Below are 19,980 nucleotides of genomic sequence, written 5' to 3' on the forward strand. Positions count from 1 at the left end.
ACAAGATTTTATAAAGCGCTTCCCTTGACTTTCAATGCCATCCCTGCAATCATCCGATCATCTGCTATTGGCATCACTCACAACTTACGGCACCAGCAGTCTCCTTGGTGAAAGTGAACTTGATTCAGCTGAAGAAAGGAATTTGGGATGACTAAGATGCTGCTGCTGTAAAGAGGTGTGAATGTACTGAGGGTTTCTGTCTGTCAGACTCTTTTTTTATTCTCTCTCATTTCAAATATAAATTGTGTTAATGAAGATAATGTCTAACTATTGAAAGTTGTTGTTGCAGAAAATTGAATGACATTTGTGTAACTGGTTCAATAAGTCAGCAAGGTTCAGGATTGAACCATGGTTTAAGTGCAGGCTCCCTGCTTTGTGTATTCCCATTGATGCTTCACTAACTGTTACACTACTGAGTGGTAGCCTTATACACTAAACTATCTCTGCTACCCAAAATGCATTACTTCTCCTTTTCACTTTGTCAACTAAGTTACACAGTCAACAGTCATTCTGAAAATTTTTTCCATCTCTGGGATCACCATGTCAGTGTATCCCAGACTAAATGGCTGAAAGTCCCCTCTTTCTGCTTTGTGAAATGAAGTTTGCAGAAAGTCTGAACTCTTGTGCAGGTCTAAACTTCCTATTATATAATCATTGTGATCTCATTCAGAAATCATAATGGAGGCTGGAGTAACCTCTTCTGTTCAAGTTTCAGTTCAAGTGTTACATTTTAGGATTATCTTTTATATTTAATAACTTAACATGTTATCCAAAAATACAAGCAGATCCAACACCTTCAGGTTTAAGGCAATTCTATGACCCCCAGACATGACACTGAGCCAATTTCTGCCTATACTGTAATCTCCTCCCACAATCTGAATGACTTAGGTCAGTTAATATTGAACTGAAGCTGCCCATTCAGTGATTGATGTATGGTAAGATTCAGTAAAGAACTCAGCCTCATGGATTAGGATGGTACCAGCTTTAATACATTGCTGCACACTGTGTTAGCTGATTTCAATCAGGGTGGCAGCTGAGGTGTATTAGCTTTATTGCCCTTGGCTGGGAAAAGGTTCCATACCTGTTCACTAGGAGAATAACTGGCTTCTGAAGGTGAGGAGAGCGTGTGATGAATCCCACAGCTAGATTACCTACAGCGCTGCTTGGGTGAGGTGACCGAGTGTGAAAGCATCATCTAGGTTAAGAAGTAAGGTTACAAAAATTTCTCTGTAGTCTGTCTGGGTGCCATTCATCCGACAGAGAGACATAACTGGGGCCAATGCCATTATTTTTTCCTTGTTCTATATTTGAGGAGGATCACAGCTCATTAACTTGCTGCTATGATCTTGTGCTGTAACCAAAACCATATTAAAATTAGATTTAATAGGAGTCCTGATTGGATGCTGAGTAAATGCCCTGCCTGTATTCCTTAGTTGACCCAAGCAGTGAGCAGTGTGATAGGTGTGAAATCATTGACCCCCCCCCCCCCTCCCCCCACCTTACCTTGGTGAAAGGCAGGGAAAATAAATTGGATGGGGTTCCATCATTGGCAGTTAGTCAGACTGTGCATGTGTTGATGTCAAGTGAAGACTGGGCTCAAGATGAGCTGTGGGTGGCTCATCTATTCACACTCACTGATGACATGATTGTGAAGACTAATCATTTGATCCAACCACTGGAAAGCTGCCTGTGTGAATGGAGCCAAACTCCAGAATAAGTCAATACCTGCAGGACAGGAAGAGAGAACTTTGAGGAGTGAGGAATGGGATGTAATTTGGTGCAAAGGGCTATAAACTGCTCAGTATTCAGTGTTATCAGTTACTGAATGAATACTCTGTATGATTAGGAAGAAAATGTCTGTGGGTGAAATTCTGTCCTGAACTTTTTACTGAAGGTCAGACTAAATCTCTGGTTTCTAGGACAAAGTAAATGGTGTTTTTTTATCTGCCCCCCCCCCCCCCCCCCATCCAGTTACTATCAATAGCTCTGCCTACCTCTCTTCCTATTTATCTCGATGTTCCATGTCCCTGCTCCACCCTCTGCAGTGCAGACAAGCTTCTCAGGAAATGGTATTGTTTAACAGAAGATGGTATTCCCTTCCCTAGCTTACAGAGCAGTTTGTCTTACTGTAATGTGTACGTGTTCAGTGGTGATATTGTTGAAATTGAATTCTGATGTTCATTCAGTCTTGTGAAAATTCTTGGAGAAGCACAAGCCATATGCTTAGTCATCATAAACTGATTCTAAATGTCAAAGTTATGTAAAAGAAAGTCAGTCATTTCATGGTGGTTTTTCTAACTTTGATAATCTGGCCTCTCCCCCAAGACTGGAAATGTTCTAGACAGTCTCCAATACAGAAAAAGCTTCCTTCGTTAGCAAAGTTGCCACTGCCCTCTCAGATTATTTCCATATAGCAAGTACTTGAGCTGTGATGCTATGAGGCTGAACCTGAACAACAGTCTGTGCTCCAGACACGGTTGATCAGTTATTCACCTAGTAATGATTTATCTTGAACTTTGGATTCGGATAATCTGCCCATTGTTAAATTGATATGCTCATTGCTGTCTATAAATAATGGAAACTGCTTTTGGTTAATGAAATACACCCTGTTTGATAAGATGACAGAGTTTGGCAACTTGCCTTTGTGATGTGATTTGGGTCCTTGCAGCTAAATTAGGCTGATAATGGATTAATAGTCACCAGGAATCTAGGAGTAAATCTCTGGAGTTTCCAGAGCTGGAAGAGGTGGGCACATTCCTTCATGGCAACATTCTCCTATTTTCTCCTATTTTCCTGCAAGCAACAAAATTGAAGAAGGAATTATGTTCTTTCAGTTCCTCCTGGAACAGAGTTTGAAAAACTGCTGAAATGATGTACTATGTAAAACAAACAGCAAGAAGGGACAGTGTATGATGAAAAATGTGTGTCTTTTAATAGTGTTTATATATTCCAGGAGGCTAGGAAAGGAAATACTGTCTTGTTAAATTTATAACAACAACCATCTATCAAGTTGAATTCCAACATGACGGATCCTATCCAGGCACAGCCTGTTGATGTGAAACCGTAGGAACAAACAGCAGTTAGATTGATCTGGCTACCAACTGTTGTATCAGTGTGTTGAATATGTCGACGTAAAGAGCAAGGGAGTGATATTGCCGCTTGGACCCTGCAGACTGGTGAGATTGTCTCCAGTAGAGTCCATCCAGAATCCTCCTTAACCAGTTAAAATGTGGTTGCATTAAGAGCAAAGCATCCACATTTTGCAAGTCGCTGGCTTTTCAGTAATGTCCAGGGCAACTGTCAACATATTTCAGTTCTCTACTTTATTTGATTGTCAGTGTACATTTTAAATGCTGCCATTTACTATTTGAATGCTTATTTGCTTTTTCACCTTCCCTCCAATGCAAGATGCAAATATTTACCGTATAATCCCATCTATAAGTGACAACTTCATGCACATTTGTGATGCCTTTAAACATATAGAGAGCAACCTTTTTGTAGCCAAAATGTTTTTTTTTAATAAGGCGAGTGTTACTTATAAGTAGATTTTATGGAAATAACTTCAGCCCGCCATCCCATTGAAGTTAAACTGGATTTACTGATAATTACAGGGCATCCCAGGTGGCACAATCATAAACCTGCTCTAACAGAGACCGGTCTAATGAAGAAATAATGTGGCAGTTGGAGACCTATTGCCGGATTCTCAGTGATGTAGAATGGAACTTGTTGTACCCTTTGTTTGCTGGAAGTTTAGAGTTCTTTCCAGTCACTTGTTATGTGCATGTTTCTTTAACAGATCAGTATTACTTCAGTGATTAACAACCCACAGAAACAAAATCTGGGAAACATCCTGTGGACTATGCAATTCCATAAACTGCCATTCCTCCCCTCTGGTATTTATCCAACAGTATTTGCTTGTTTTGAAGCAGAGGTTACAAGGTTCGTGACTCTGCAAATGAAAGAGACGACCTTGGAATAGTGGTGTCTGTATTCTGCATGGTGTGTAGTAGCATGGCTCTGGCACTGCCCTCCCTCTTTGCTGTTTCCTCTTACCAATCTTTATGTTGCTTACAGTCTGCAGCCAGGCACATCCTGAAGCCACTAAAGCTTGCTCTCTGATCTCTCAATAGGAATGCTGGTCAGTGGTGAATGAATGTAGGAGTACTGGTATGCTCCCTGTCTGCCACTGGCATATTAAGCACATATCTCAAATGACAGCTGATTGGGTGAAACTTTAAATTGAACAAGATTATTAGATAACCACCATAACCAGCAGCATTGCAAGAATTTTACTGTCCAGTTCCTGTTAGAATAAAGTTATGCCAGATGACAAACTCAACTATATTTTCAGCATGTGCCTCTCAACATTTAAATTAACTCTAGGTAATTTTTAAAAAAGTATTGCTTAGATAGTTCTGAAATCTTGCATTATTCTTTGTGTGACGTCAGAAACCACAGTTACTGTTACTGCTGCACCAAGGGTTGCTTTTCTCTGAAGTCAGGGTGGCTCCTGGCTCCCCTTCAAGATAACATTGAGTAAACGTGTCCCAGTCCATAATCTCATTCTTCCAACATGCCATTATTTGACAACACAGACTATTCCTCCTTGGGATTTCTTATAGTAACAGTGTACCCATCAGCCATTTTAAAATTGACACCACCAAGTGCTTAGTTCCTCTGTTGGTGAATGCTGGGTTATTGGATCAGAAAGATCCCAGATTGTGTCCTTGGCTCTGTGCTGAGTTAGCCCAGCACTACAGTTTAAATAGACACTAGGGAGAGAGGTTTTAAAAGATTTTGCTCCTGTTCCTAATCAAGTACCGCTCTTGGATAGGGACAGAGGCTGTGTCTGGCAGTGAGTGATTGCCTTCATAGCAGAATGCTGAATTTATTATCTCAATTGACACACTTTGGATGGCAAGTAGGATCCCAGAAATGATCCAGCACATTCCAGAAAGGTGCGGAGAAAAGTGCTCTCCATCTATATCCCAGCTTCATTTTAGTTCTGGACGGAGTTAAAGGGGGTAATGCCCAAGCAAGAAACATTGTGCCAATCTGCTGATTCCAAATTGACAGTTTCCCTTCATTTTTATTCCATTCTATTTTGCTCTTTAAATATTTTTCAGCCACTTATTATTTAAGATCCATATAGTTTGAGATATTTGTGTACTGATGTTGATTTGAAACTACATTAGAGTTATTTTCTTAGTATATCTTAAACTCAATGTCTTGGGTATAAATATATAAAAATGCTTGATATTTAATATTGAAACAGAAAATACATGTCTTCTTGATCAGGGCTCAATAACATTTCCCATTTAAACAGCTTCAGCTTTTCCTTGAATTCATGGTCATGTACGCACATGTGATAATTATTAATAAAAGGAAAGATTATGGGATTATGAAGTGCAGAATTGTATTCAGACTGAGAATTTATCAAGTTTGGGAACGTTTGTCTTGGGTGGTAGCAAATCCACTGCCCAGAGTACTCTCCAATGTTCTGTTCCCGACTGACAAGGTGTAAGACTGGCTAGCAATTCACTCTTACCTGATCAGTGCTACTTCCAAAATCCAGTTTCAGCTATGCTGCCCCCATGGAGCAGAATTGTAACAGCTACTTGCAGTGAGAGAAAGGGCTCAGCATAAACTTTTGGACTTATCAGAGGGAGGGAGAACTGATGCAAAAAAAAAACCCCTCTATGTTACAGTTTTACGTTGCTTTCCTCTTTACAAAAAAAAGAACATTTTCACTGTTCTTGGATTTGGTGATTTTTTTTACATATTAGGTATGTAGAGGAACTATCCCAGAGGCTGGCAGGAAATGTACAGGAAGTTAGCAAAAGGAATTGCATTGTCAGGAAAAGCCTGGTCCCAGTGAAGGAAATGAGACTTGATTCCCTTTCCTGCCTGAACTCTTGGGAAAAGATGATTACAAATTGCACAAAGCATCAGAGCAACTTTTCTATCGTTCCTTGCAGAGCTAACCATGTCATAAGATTTCCTTCCTCGCTATTCTCCTTGTTATTTAAAAAAAAGGATAATGTGAGATTTTGGCACCAATGATCCCAAATTCAACCGGTGCTAATATCCTCACAGAATCATACAGTGCAGAAGAGGCCCTTTGGCCCATCGCATCTGCATCGACATGTGAGAACCATCTGATCTCCCACCTAATCCCATTTACCAGCACTTGGCCCATAGCCCTGAATATGATGATATGCCAAGTGCTCATCCAGGTACTTTTTAAAAGATGTGAGGCGTCCCGCCCCCACCACCCTCCCAGGCAGTGCATTCCAGACCGTCACCACTCCTCTAAACCTCCTGCCCCTCACCTTGAACCTATGTTCCTTCGTGAGTGACCCTTCAACTAAGGGGATCCACCTTCTCCATGCCCCTCATAATCTTGTACACCTCGATCTTATCTGTATTTGCCTAATTGCCTTGGAAAGTTACAGAAAATCAACATAGCCAGTGTTACAAACACTGGACAGTATTTCATGGCCCTTCCTCCTGGTAGGATTTTTCAGTCACGCCAAAGTTAATGGAATTTTGAACGGCTTGTCGCATTTCCAGCCCCGCCTCCATTGCAACAGGGCTGTAAAATTCTGCCCCATTAAGTGCTTTAGACATTAAAGCTGCTTTTCTGCACTCAGATTTACACCCTAAGTAGTAAATACCTTACCTGATATGGTGTGAAGCTACCTTCCAGTGTCCATTAACTAAGCACAGCTGGGACAAGTGCATCTGAACTGAGGGAAAATCAGAGGGTGTCTGATCACCACCAAGGATTTTAGCTACAGACCCAAATATTGGGGTAGGGGAGGAATGGGTCCAGCTGTGATGTTCCTGATACTGTCTAGTTTCAAACATAAATTCACATGAAGGCTGGATTTGACAGTCTCAGCCTCCACTAGCAGTCAATTGGTAACCCCATTTAGAGGTGTTACAGGATGGTAGCTACGGAGAATGGAAAATCATCACCTTGTGAAGTTAGTGCTGGGGCACACAGTTGGAGTAGAGTAGAAGGGTTTTTATTTGGTATCTGAGAGTTTCCTGAGAATTCTTGATCCTGACACTGAAGCTTATAAAGGATAGTATTCAATTCAAAGGACAAAATATTTCTCACTTTCATAAGCACAAAATTTATAACCACAAAAATAGGTCTTTAGGTGAGCTACTAGTTGCTAGGGTGTGTAGAATTGTTTCCCCCAGAGCCAGACAGTTTGGGACAGGAGTAAACTGGGTAAAATCAGTTAAAGCCAAATCCGACAGGCAAAAGGGAGGCATTCCTTAAATATTTCAATGCTGATGATGTTCTGGGAGAAAGGATTAATTTGTGAGGCCGGAAGGGTAAGAGGTTCTTTATTCAGATGACATGCTAATATTATTCAAAATATAACTGGGCCACTTTAATAGTTCCCTCTTCATCATCTCTTTCTCCTCACTCTATCTCCTGTTGCCAAACATCATTTACAAATCAGTCCAATCTAGGCTACGCGCCATCTCAATAATCTGTATTCATACTCCCAACACTAGATGGAGTTGTGATTGACATGGAAAAAAAGACAGCTAATATCAGTTTTATGTTTGATTTCTCCCCTTTATCAACTTATCATTCTTTTGGGAATTCTGGTTATTGAATCTAGCTTAGAAGTGATAAGATATTACTGTGTAACATTTGAAAAACTCATTCTATGTTTGATTTTTGCCCCCGATTGCACCAAGCACCTGAGGGAATGGAGTAGAGACCTATCCTGGTCTCCTCTACACATACAGCTCTGCAAGTGGGCACTTGGGAAATTTCACTCCATATACCTGATTCCTTCTGGAAAAGACTGTGACAGGTAGCACTGCTCACTGTTACTTACTTAATAGTCTGGGGTGTTTCACTATTCACTTAGGATGGCCACTATCAAATAGTTAGTAGAAAAATGTAAAGGAGGATTTGCGAGAATGGACATGCCCTGCTCAAAAATGTATTTTTTAATCCTTTGTAGATAGAAGCCACAAATCAAGGTTTCTAAAAGTAGCCACTGTTTAAAATAGAATTAGAAATTCAGCTTTGCTTGGGGTCTTCAAATTAAAAATTCCTGACTATAAATCTCTGTATGTTTGTGATTGTCAAATTAGTGCAAAAACCTCTGTAATACAGGAGTATTTGGGTGGAAATAATTCTTTTACATGGTTTTTTTCTGCAGACTCAGTCCATTGCATATTAAATTCAGAATTGAATCATAGAATCCCTATAGTGCAGAAGAGGCCATTTGGCCCATCGAGTCTGCCCTGACTCTCTGACAGAGTATCTTCCCCCTGCCCTATATCTGTAACCCATGGCTAATCCCATCTAATTTAGACATCTTGGGATACTGAGGGGCAATTTATCATGGCCAATCAGACTAACCTGCACATCTTTGAAGTGTGAGAAGAAACCACAGCACTTGGAGCAAATCCACGCAGACACAGGGGGAATGTGCAAACTCCACAGACAATGACCTAAGGCCCCTGGAGCCCTGAGAATACCTGAAACCTATTTCATTTCCACAAAACTTAACAGCCACAAGGGGAAGTGCCCTTCCTAAATTCCTCTGCTGTCAGGTTGGATTAGTTTTTAATGGACTCCATGAGATTGAAATGAACCAGCAGTGTTCTGACAGATATGACACCCCCACATAACTTTTCTCATACTCAGTGTCCACTGTCCCACACTGTGGAGCACTCCCATACATCTGGCCATAACTGAGGAGTACAGTATTACAATGTTATTGTGTCCCGACTCCATAGACTTTTCCCAATGCTTTGCACAATGCTAATTTATCTCTAATAAAGCAACTACTTCCAGAATTATAGGCATCAATGGAAATGAGGGATTAAAAATAAACTACTTTGAAAGCAGGTTTGCATGATAATGCCCAAGTAAGGAGGGACCTGATATGTCCATAACTGTTTGAAAAAGCCATCCCTATACAGTGTTTGCTAAATGTTGCTCAGATGTTTTGTGCTTCAGTCTCTGTCCATATGTAAATTCTTATTAAATATGGTGTTGATTGCCTTTCAGCCAATCATTTGTCAGTATTCAGGTGAGCTGTTACAATTGGTCTGTGAGGAACTCTAGGTAATTCTTTAAATTGGGAGGCTGAATAATTACCCAAGTAGGTGATGACATTGAAGATCCATTCAAGTAAACCTATTTCCAACAGTGAAGGCCATCAGGCTTCTTGGTTACAGGTTAGTGTCCATCACATTCATTGTTGCCACAGAACAGGATATTGGAGGAGGGAAGCGAAGCCAAGCATAAAATACAGCGTTTGAACTTTAACCTTTGCACTTGCCAAAATGTCATCCAAAGTTTTTATTATTTTTGGGAAAAAATAAATAATAAAAGGAAAATGGTTAAACTTAAAAATGTTCACATATTTCCCCCCTGCCCAAGAGAAAAGGTTTGTAGAAATATATAATGTGCCCTTGTTCGCCCACCACTGACCAGAAATTGGCTTTTGTCCCAACTTGGGTTTAGTACAGAAAAAGTAGGCCTCAAATGTATGAAATATACCAAACATTTAATTTAGTGTTCTTTTTTCAATTGTTCTATTTCATTCAGAAGACTATAATAGACTAAGTTTTGAAATTATTTAAAAAGAGCATTTAAAAAAATGCATGAGATTTTTAAAATGCATTTTAAGCTTCTTTCATTTTCTCCACTCAATATTGGAAGTGCGCCCCCTGGAGGCTTTGGGCTCACTTTTATCAGGGGGCCTTTGGTGCTCCTCTCCACTATCCCACTCAGTGCACCTTCAATTGATTGCGGAACGTGCAGACATAACATACAGTAGGAGCCGTGGATTAACAAGAGTACTAAAAGTTTAAAAAACTGCATGTGCAATGTGCATGCCACTATATGGGTAAATGTCATCTTCAGGATTCTAGATGTTTTTAGGGCAGTGTGTTCTTTCCTCTATTTTTAACAAATTTGGTAAATTAATGGAAGTTTGTTTGAGATATTTATATACATGCTGTTATCGAGATGGTCGAATCCTTCACCAGATATACCTGAGTAACAAAGTCTAACAAACAGTGACAGGATAAAGCTGCCTGATAATGTAATACTTTGGCTTTGGACTATCAGTGCTGTTTCTACCAGTGCATTTTGTAATCCCAAACAGAACCTTCCTTACCAAACCTGAATAAATCAGAGAGTATGCACATGTGAACTGTCTGCAATGGGTGTAATTATTTAATTAACCTTCCCTCTCTTCCCATCCTAATTTTCTGCCTTCCCGCCCTCTCTATATGGTGTCAGTGATTGCACTCTGCTACTCTAGATCTGTTGAGTGTACTGCTTTGATCCTCCAGACAATTGAGTGGTACTATAGGTAGCATCACTTTGACTCCAAATTCACCGTCCTACAGATTAGGAAATTAGTTGTCCTGCGTATTAGTCATTTACCCCATCTTCTGACTCACGTCCACTGCCTGTAAAACCCAGCCCAGTCTGTAACGTCAACTTAATTCAGGCGAAATAAAAAAAGTGCTAGAGAAGTGTCCCTCTGAAGAGAGAAATCAAATTTACGTTTCAGGTCAGTGATCCTTCAGCCAGCTTTGGGAACATGGTCGTCAAAAACAGCTTTGCTTCCAGTGAATATAACCCTCGTCTTTACATTCCAACTAACGAAATAGGAGCAATAGGCCACTCAGCCCTTGGAGCCTGCTCCACCATTCATTAAAATCATGGTTGATCTGTTAGCCAGCGATCTAATTTCACATCCCTATTTACCTCTGATAATCATTGATTCCTTTGTCTAACTACCTCTACCTTAAAATAGTGATCCTCATCTCCACTGCCTCCTGAGGCACAGTTCCAAAGGTGGACAACTCTCTGAAAGAAACACATTCTCATCTCTGTCTTATAAGGGTGATCTCTAAAACAGTGCCGCTTAGTTCTGGTCTCAGTCAGCAGAGGAAATATCCTTTCCACGTCCACCTTGACAAGACCGTTCAGGGTCTTCAGTCACCCCTCACTCTTCTAAACTCCGGCGGAAGCAAGTCCAGCCCGTCCTTTAGTGCACTGTCCAGTAACATCTTTGCATTTCACCTGAGTGTAAATGTTGTGCCCCATTCAGTGATTTGTTTTGAGATATTATTGGAGCAGCCTGTCTAGATTAGGCGTGAAGCTAAAGTTCTCTCTGTGTGAGGAGAGCAAGACCTTTTAGCTTACTGGACTTCCATCAATCAAAACAAATCAGCTGGCCATTCATCCTATTACTTTTTGTGGCCGATATCTAAACAAGTGGTCAATTTTCCCCAATGCAAACATTTGTTGTTGCAACGTGATAAGGTTATGTGTAAATACGGTCATTTTTGTCCCCACCTACTATTTTCCCCCATTAATTTGCATTAACTGCGTGAGTACAATTATCCAAGAAGTGGTAAACTAGGGGCAGTTTATAAATTGGTTGGTGCCTGGGATAGTAGTGCAGGTTTTTAAACTTTGGGACTGGCCTCAAGTCCAAAATAAAGGAAATGTTCTAATGAGGAAAGTGTCAATTTTTAGTTACTTTAGCGATAGTCTCTTAGCCCCATCGGCAATATTGATGTTTCAATTCGGCAAAGACAGAACTCAACTGGAGAGAAACAATCTAGAAGCTGGAATGTTTAAGCCATCTGTGAGCTACGGGACGTACAGCTGCTTTCATGCATCCAATTTTGCTGGATTTTGAGTAATTCTCTGTGGAAGTTTACTGGTTAAACTGCTCCCACTCCCAGTAACATCAGAGGTTGTTCTAGGTATTCCTGCTATAAAAGAGAAAGGAATCACAGATGACAGGCAGTTCACAATCTCATGAAGGGTTGCAGAGGAACATTGGCTGGAATTCCCACATCCTGCCCGTGGCGGGTTTGACGCTGTGTGAGTTTGGTGCATCTGGAGAATCAAAAAGTCAGAATTCTGCCGATGTAAAATCCCAGAATAAATTCTCAGATGGCAGGTTATCGGCTGTGTGGCTCTGCCCATTGGCCAGAGGTGCTAATGGCATTTGCATTCAGTTGGATCTCATGAATGCTCATTGAAACAGCTGGCTGCTGGAATCCTGTTGGGCCATTCAATCTTGTGTCACGCCAGTGTGAGATCACCTCGGTGTCAAACCCAATTGCTATGGGAGGGAGGGAGGGAGGGAGGGAGGGGAGGGGGGGGGGCGTGCACAAGGCAGTCCTCATTTCACCAGAGACTTCAAGGTGAGTGCAACTTGGAAAGCCTACCTGCCATAGTACTGCACTGCGCCTAATGCCGTGTACACCACTCTGCCAGGACGGACCGATTCCTGTCTCCATCTCCATGGAGATCAGCACCGTCCTGCTGGACGCAGGGGTCCTCCTGTGTCACCGAGTAGAATCAATACTGTGTCTGGGGTTGGGAAGAACAGGGGTCGCCTAGTGCCACACACTAATGTTTATCTGGGCAGCACCGTGCTGTGGGAATCATACCGTAACCACAACAATAGTCCCATTCCGACCAAGGGTGAGGTGCGAGGTGTGGCTGGGCAAATGCAGACACACAGGATAATGTGTAAGGAGGGGGTGAGGGCTCATTTTGGCGGGTAGAGAAACAAGGAGGTGGACCAAGAAGACATTGGAAGGCAGAGGGAAGTCCAAATAAACAAAACACCCCTGGTATTTCATAGCTAGTGAGGCACCTGCTAAATAAACATCCAGTTGTGCAAATCGCTGGATAGAAGCAGCAAGGTTCTGGTTATCAGGGTCAGCACATTAACATGGAATCGCTGATAAGTAGCTGCGGACAGGAAAGCTGTATCCCGACAAGGCCACATAATACAGACAAACAAGGGAGTACATGGTCTAGCACACGTATCACTGGAAGGGGTGCATGCAGGCTGCAGATTAGGGCTGGATGTCTGTTAGTATGGTACATTAGGGATGATTCAAATGAATACTGAACAAGTCAGAACTGCAGAGTTTCTTTGGCAGCTGTTTGTAATAGAACTCGTTGAAAAAGGGAATTATGTCAAGGTTCCTGTTTCAGGGGCTGGCAGACAGAGTATTCTAGGTATTCCTGCTATAAAAGGGAAAGGAGTCACAGATGACAGGCAGTCCAGGGGCAATGTGGACCTCAGTCTGAAGTCAGAGATTGGTGACAGTGCAGAAGGGCAGTAGCAGCAGGAACAATCATTGGGAGCAAGGTTTAACTCCCAGCTACAGGGACAGAAAGGGGCTTTGTGAAGAATGCACAACTGTGTGTGCAGGACTGTTCTACAATCAATGTCCTTGGATGTGGCAAGCTGTGTCCTGGGCTGCAGATGTTATGGTGATGGTTGCCACCACTTTCTTGAGGGCAATTAGGGATGGACAATAAATGCTGATCTTGTTAGTAATACCCAGATCCTGTGAATACATAAAAATGTGCCAGAGACTCTACATTTCCCCCCTAGATTTGCACCAACAACTACTGCACACTCCATTGCACTGTGTTCTCGTGTGGGAAATCTATACTGACTCTGAAGGGCTACAAAATGTACAAAGGAAGGTTTCCAGTGTGTCAGTAACAATAATTCTCACCGTAACCTGGTGCCAAACATGAGGCCAGACCTGTAGGGGGGGCCATACACAAACAATCTTTAACTTGACCATAGAGTAGCGGCGAAGTGTGTAAAGGCAATGGGTAACTGACCACTGCCCACATCCCAAGCCAAGCAAGACCCCTTCCTGATGAAAGTTCATTGTATTTCCAGCTTTTTCTCTTTTTACTTTTATTCTGTGTGGCTAATATATGCTAATTAGCACAGCAATTCCAATCAATGTCAGTCCCAGACCATCAGCAGCACTGGAAAGCAGTATCTGTGTGCGTGGATGTGTGTCCCTGTATGTGTGTGTGTTTGACTGAGTGAGTGCGAACGTGTCTGTGTATGTATGTCTGTCTGTGTGTATGAATGTGAAAGTGTTTGTATATGCTCGTGTGTGTGTGTTCAAGTGCGTGTGTGTGCGCACGTTTGAGTATTTGATTTATTGTCACATGTATTAGTATATAGTGAAAAGTATTGTTTCTTGCACATAATACAGACAAAGCATACCGTTCATAGAGAAGGAAAGGAGAAAGTGCAGAATTTAGTGTTACAGTCATAGCTAAGGTATAGAGAAAGATCAACTTAATGCGAGGTAGCTCCATTCAAAAGTCTGATAGCAGCAGGGAAAAAGCTGTTCTTGAATCGATTGGTACCTGACCTCAAGCTTTAGTATCTTCTTCCTGACAGAAGAAGGTGGAAGAGAGAATGTCCTGGGTGTGTGGGGTCCTTAATTAGGCTGGCTGCTTTTCTGAGGCAGTGAGAAGTGTAGACAGAGTCAATTGATGGGAGGTTGGTTTGCGAGATGGATACATTCACAACCTTTTGTAGTTTCTTCCAGTTTTGGGCAGAGCAGGAGCCCAGACCAAACTGTGATACAACCAGAAAAGGTTGCTTTCTATGGTGCATCTGTAAAAGTTGGTGAGAGTCATAGCTGACATGCCAAATTCCCTTAGAAAGTAGAATCACTGGGGCTTTCTTAACTGTAGCATAGGGGACCAGAACAGGTTGTTGGTGATCTGGACACTTAAAAACCTGAAACTCTCGACCATTTCTTTTACTTCCCCATTGATGTAGACAGGGGCATGTTCTCCTTTATGCTTCCTGAAGTCGATGACAATCTCCTTCATTTTGTTGACATTAAGGGAGAGATTATTGTTGCTGCACCAATTCACCAGATTCTCTATCTCATTCCTGCACTCTGTCTCGTCATTGTCTAAGATCTGATTCACTACAGTGGTGTCGTCAGCAAACTTGAAAATCAAATTGGAGGGGAATTTGGCCACACAATCATAGGTGTATAAGGAGTATAGTAGAGGGCAGGGGACACAGCCTTGTGGGGCACCGGTGTTGAGGATGATCATGGAGTATGTGTATAGGTATGTGTCTGTGTGTGTCTGTGTCTGTGTGTGTCTGTGTCTGTGTGTCCGTGTGTGTTTGAATATGTGTCCGTGTGTGTTTGAATATGTGTCCATGTGTGTCTGTGTGTTTTTGAACGAGTGTGTGTCTGTAATAAGTGGCCCCTTTAATGGGTGTACACCAGGAAGGTCATGTGACCCGATTGCCCAATGGTGAATGAACAGGGATCTTGGTGCCGAGTGCAGGTTTTTGCAGCCAGAGACTGGCAGTGAGTGTTGGGAAACTACTCTGTGTTTGTAACAAAACAGAGTCCAGGGAGATGATGGCCTAGTGACATTATCCCTAGACTATTAATCCAGAAACTCAGCTAATGTCCTGGGGACCTGGGTTCGAATCCTGCCACGGCAGATGGTGGAATTTGAATTCAATAAAAAGTATCTGGAATTAAGAATCTACTGACCATGAAACCATTGCCGATTGTTGGAAAAACCCATCTGGTTCACTAATGTCCCTTTAGGGAAAGAAATCTGTCATCTGGTCTGGCCTACATATGACTTCAGAGCCACAGCAATGTGGTTGACTTTCAACTGCCCTCTTTATAAGGGCAACTAGGGATGGCCAATAAATGCTGACCAGCCAGCGATGCCCATGTCCCACGGATGAATTTAAAAAAAATGAACTGCTGGTCACCAATCCTTCCAATTACTACAGTATCTGTTTGAATGAGTGTGTCTTTGTGTGCATGTGAGAGTGTGTGAGTCAGCACTGTACTCTCTGGAGTGACACTGAATCACTGACAGCAGTTTCTGGCTTTCCATATTATTCAGCGCATGGGAAGACTCCAGAAGTTGCTGTCAGTTTCAATTGAGGAATGATGGCAAATGCTGAGTCGAGATTTCTTCCAAACTCTTCCTGTGGAAAAAATGATGTTAATATCCCCAAAACAAGTCTGATTTCAGTTCATTCACAGCCTCTGCTCTATTATCCTGTTTGGATATTTTGTCAGTGAGCCGTGCAATTCTACATCCTGTATGGTTTTGTTTGTAAGTGCCCCTTGGTAAGGTGAGTTGGTAACAGTACATTGTGTGTGGAAGCTAATCTCACTCTACAGAGCAGGAGGGAGATGAACTCTTTGCTCCTGTTTCAGGCTGTCAGGGATACCAGATTGTCAACATGGTCACAACCTGCCCTCCTCTCCAATATTGACCCTTCTGATATGCAGCGTGTAGCAATTATGTGCCTGATAGTCACACACATGAGTTACTGGCAGGTGTGACTAAATCCTTCCCAGGACCTGGCAATGAGGCGCATACCAGCGACGGTAAGTGAATTGCCTTTTCCACTATGTACACAGTGAGACAGACACACAAACTGAGCAGAAATGAACGAATAGCAGTTTTTACCATTTGCACTGTACACAGAGGAGTTGGCAAACAGAGACTGGTGAGTCATAAAAAAGCAGATGTGAATCATTACTATTCAATCAGCTTCCTCTGTGCAAGCAGAAACTGACACATATAAGGTGCTGCCTCATCTAATCATATAGCCCAGTACCAAGATAGCCTCGTTTCCAGAACTTTCCCTCCAGTCTTTACCGTGAAGCTATGAGGACACAGAGCTCAGATTAAACACTGACAGGATTCTGTGACCTTGCTGAAACCTCTTAGCCCTGCCACTTGACTGAATTTGGCAGCTCAAGAGACCTCGCCAGCTGCCAAAACCTTGGCAACCCAGCAACAAAAGATGGAATAAGTGAGGCTCCTGAAATATTGGCAGAATTCCCTGCCCAATCATTCCAGCATTCCTTATTTTTATACTCCACAGCATTCCACATGGCCTGCTCACTTCCTTCCCTTCCCTTCCCTCCATCCAGAATATCTGCCGAGGTAACTGGGGGGTCACTGGCAATGGGATTCTGTGAATCCTTTCAATGAGACAGGGCAGATACTGGGCAGGTTTGAGTTTGCTGCCCTGTCCCTGCAAAAAAAAACTCTTCCATCTTCATTAGGATCTGACATCAGGCCAACAGGACACAACTCTGAGTCAGGATTTGAAGAGAGAAGGGCAGGGGAGGGATGGGGGTGAGGGGAAGAATAACTGAGACAAGAATTCCACAAGAAATCTTGGAGATTATAAAAAAAGTAGGAGAAAGGAGATCTTAAATACGGCAGGAGACAAGTGGTGACATATCAAATACCTGTCTTAGTCATTCCACAACGCCTCCCTTTTATTATTCAGTCACAGGGTGTGGGTGTCACTGACAAGAGCCCAGTATCTCCTGATCATCCTTCATTGAGGATGTTGTGGTGAGCGACCTTCCTGCTCACAGCTGATTGGTTTGTTGGACTATTTTGGTGGCAGTTAGGTCAAAATATTCCAATCCAGAGGAGTCTGCATGAGATAAAGAGGGAGACAACATTCCCATTGGTGGAAGGATCGGGAACCAGAGGGCACAGATTTCGGATCATTGAGCTACAAGGAGAGATGTTTTGACCCAGTGGTTAGGATCTGGAAGGCGATGCCTGAGAATGAGGTGGAGGCAGGTTCAATCGAAGTGTTCAAAAGGGAATTGGATCCTTGTGTGAAAAGGAAGAATGTGCTGGGTAATGGTGACAAGGTAGGGGGGGCGGCGGTGGTGGGGATGGGGGGGGCGGTGGATTGTGAGTGAAGAGAGGCACTCGGCTCTATCAGAGACCTGTCCAGACAGGGTGGGCTGAAGAGCCTCTTTCCGTGCAGTAACCATCCTATAAGAATCAACCACATTGCTGTGGGTCTGCAGTCACATACAGGTCAGAACATGTAAGGACAGCAGATTTCCTTCCCTAAAGGACATTAGTGAACTCAATGGGTTTTTACAATTCAACATATTTATGGTCTGAGCCTAGCTTTTTATTCCCAGTTTACCTACGTAATTAAATTTAAATTTCCCACTTGCAGTGACCACTAGTGTAGGTCTTTGATTTGATTGATTATTGTCACATGTATTAGCATACAGTAAAAAATATTGTTTCCTGCATGCTAAACAGACAAAGCATACTGTTCATAGAGAAGGAAAGGAGAGAGTGAAGAATTTGGTGTTACAGTCATAGCTAGGGTATAGAGAAAGATCAACTTAATGCGAGGTAGGTATGTGTGGCAGAAGCTGTTCTCGGTCAGTTGGTATATGATCTCAGACTTTTGTATCTCTTTCCCAATGGAAGAAGGTGGAAGAGAGAATGTCGGGGGTGTGTGGAATCCTTAATTATCCTGCTGCTTTCCGAGGCAGCGGGAAGTGTAGACAGAGTCAATGGATGGGAGGCTGGTTTGACTGATAGACTGGGCTTCATTTGTAGTTCCTTGTGGTCTTGGGCAGAGCAGGAGCCATACCAAGTTGTGATACAACCAGAAAGAATGCTTTCTACGCTCCACGTGTAAAAGTTGGTGAGAGTCGTAGCTGACATGCCAAATTTCCTTAGTCTCCTGAGAAAGTAGAGGCATTGGTGGGGCTTTCTTAATTATAGCATCAGCAAGGGGGGACCAAGTCAGTTTGTTGGTGATCTGGATATCTAAAAACCTGAAGTTCGCGACCATTTCTATTTCATCCCTGTTGATGTAGACAGGATCATGCTCTCCACTACAATTGCTGAAGTCAGTGACTATTTTGTTTGTTTTGTTGACAATGAGAGAGAGATCATTGTCATCGCACCAGTTCACCTGATTCTCTTTTTCCTGTACTCTGTCTCGTCATTGTTTGGGATCCAACCCACTACGGTGGTGTTGTCAGCAAACTTGAAAGTCCAGTTGGCGGGGAATTTGGCTACACAGAGCTGTGTGCTGATATTGTGCTTTAGATATATAAACATAATGTTTGTCTATGTTTAAGGGGACTGTTTTAATGTTTAGTTTATTTTCTACAGGCAGTTGGTACTTCTGGGGAGATTAATCTCAGATGCTGGGAAAGAACGAGAATTACTGATAGGAGAAAGCTAATGGATTTCTATTTATAAAAGAAAAAGATCCCCTGGAGGTTTTTGATTAAAGGAAGAAAAGGTGGGTTTAGATATGGAAGGTCATGTGACAATGTAGTTAATGGGAGGAGCTAGGCTCTGGAGCAGAGTAAAGCAGTTTCTATTTTCTGATTGGGATTTGTTTAAAGATAAGAGTTCTGCAAGCTGCTCTCTCCTCAAAACCTGTCTGAAATCTTCCAGACTGGCTACACATCTAATAGCCTATATTTATGGTTGCTAACTGTATTTAAAGTATTTTTGAGCCTGTAAGACGAATGTTGCTTATTTGGAACTGAAGCAGTGATATGTTAGAAACTAAAGTTGTTTCCTTTTCATTTTTAAATAGTGTTCAACTGTGAAGAGCTAAACTGCTTCATTTGTTAGAGTTAAATTTAAACTGTGATATTAAATAAAGTTTGTTTTACTATCAAAGATCCCTCATTTGTCTGCAGAATAAACCCTGGACTAAAGCACCCTGTCCTCAAATTTATGCCAAAATGAAAATATTGTTAGGGTCTAGTCTGACTTCCTGATGTAATTTGGGATGCTGGTCCAGCATCCTAACAACTGGAAAAGGGAGGCAAATGGAACCACTTTCAGAGAACAGAATGGACACAACAGACCGAATGGCCTCCTCCTGTAAACATTCTAGAACCGGTCCATGAACATAACCACCATGCTGCTGTAACCCTGCTATGTGTACATCAGAGGGTCAGTGCTGAGGGAGTGCCGCACTGTCGGAGGGTCAGTGCTGAGGGAGTGCCACACTGTCGGAGGGTCAGTGCTGAGGGAGTGCCGCACTGTCGGAGGGTCAGTGCTGAGGGAGTGCCGCACTGTCGGAGGGTCAGTGCTGAGGGAGCGCCGCACTGCCGGAGGGTCAGTGCTGAGGGAGCACCGCACTGCCAGAGGGTCAGTGCTGAGGGAGTGCCGCACTGTCGGAGGGTCAGCGCTGAGGGAGCACCGCACTGTCGGAGGGTCAGTGCTGAGGGAGCGCCGCACTGTCGGAGGGTCAGTGCTGAGGGAGCGCCGCACTGTCGGAGGGTCAGTGCTGAGGGAGCGCCGCACTG

This window comes from Carcharhinus amblyrhynchos, chromosome 33 (assembly GCF_965287045.1).
Source record: "Carcharhinus amblyrhynchos chromosome 33, sCarAmb.v2.hapA, whole genome shotgun sequence".
In the NCBI taxonomy this organism is placed as follows: domain Eukaryota; kingdom Metazoa; phylum Chordata; class Chondrichthyes; order Carcharhiniformes; family Carcharhinidae; genus Carcharhinus; species Carcharhinus amblyrhynchos.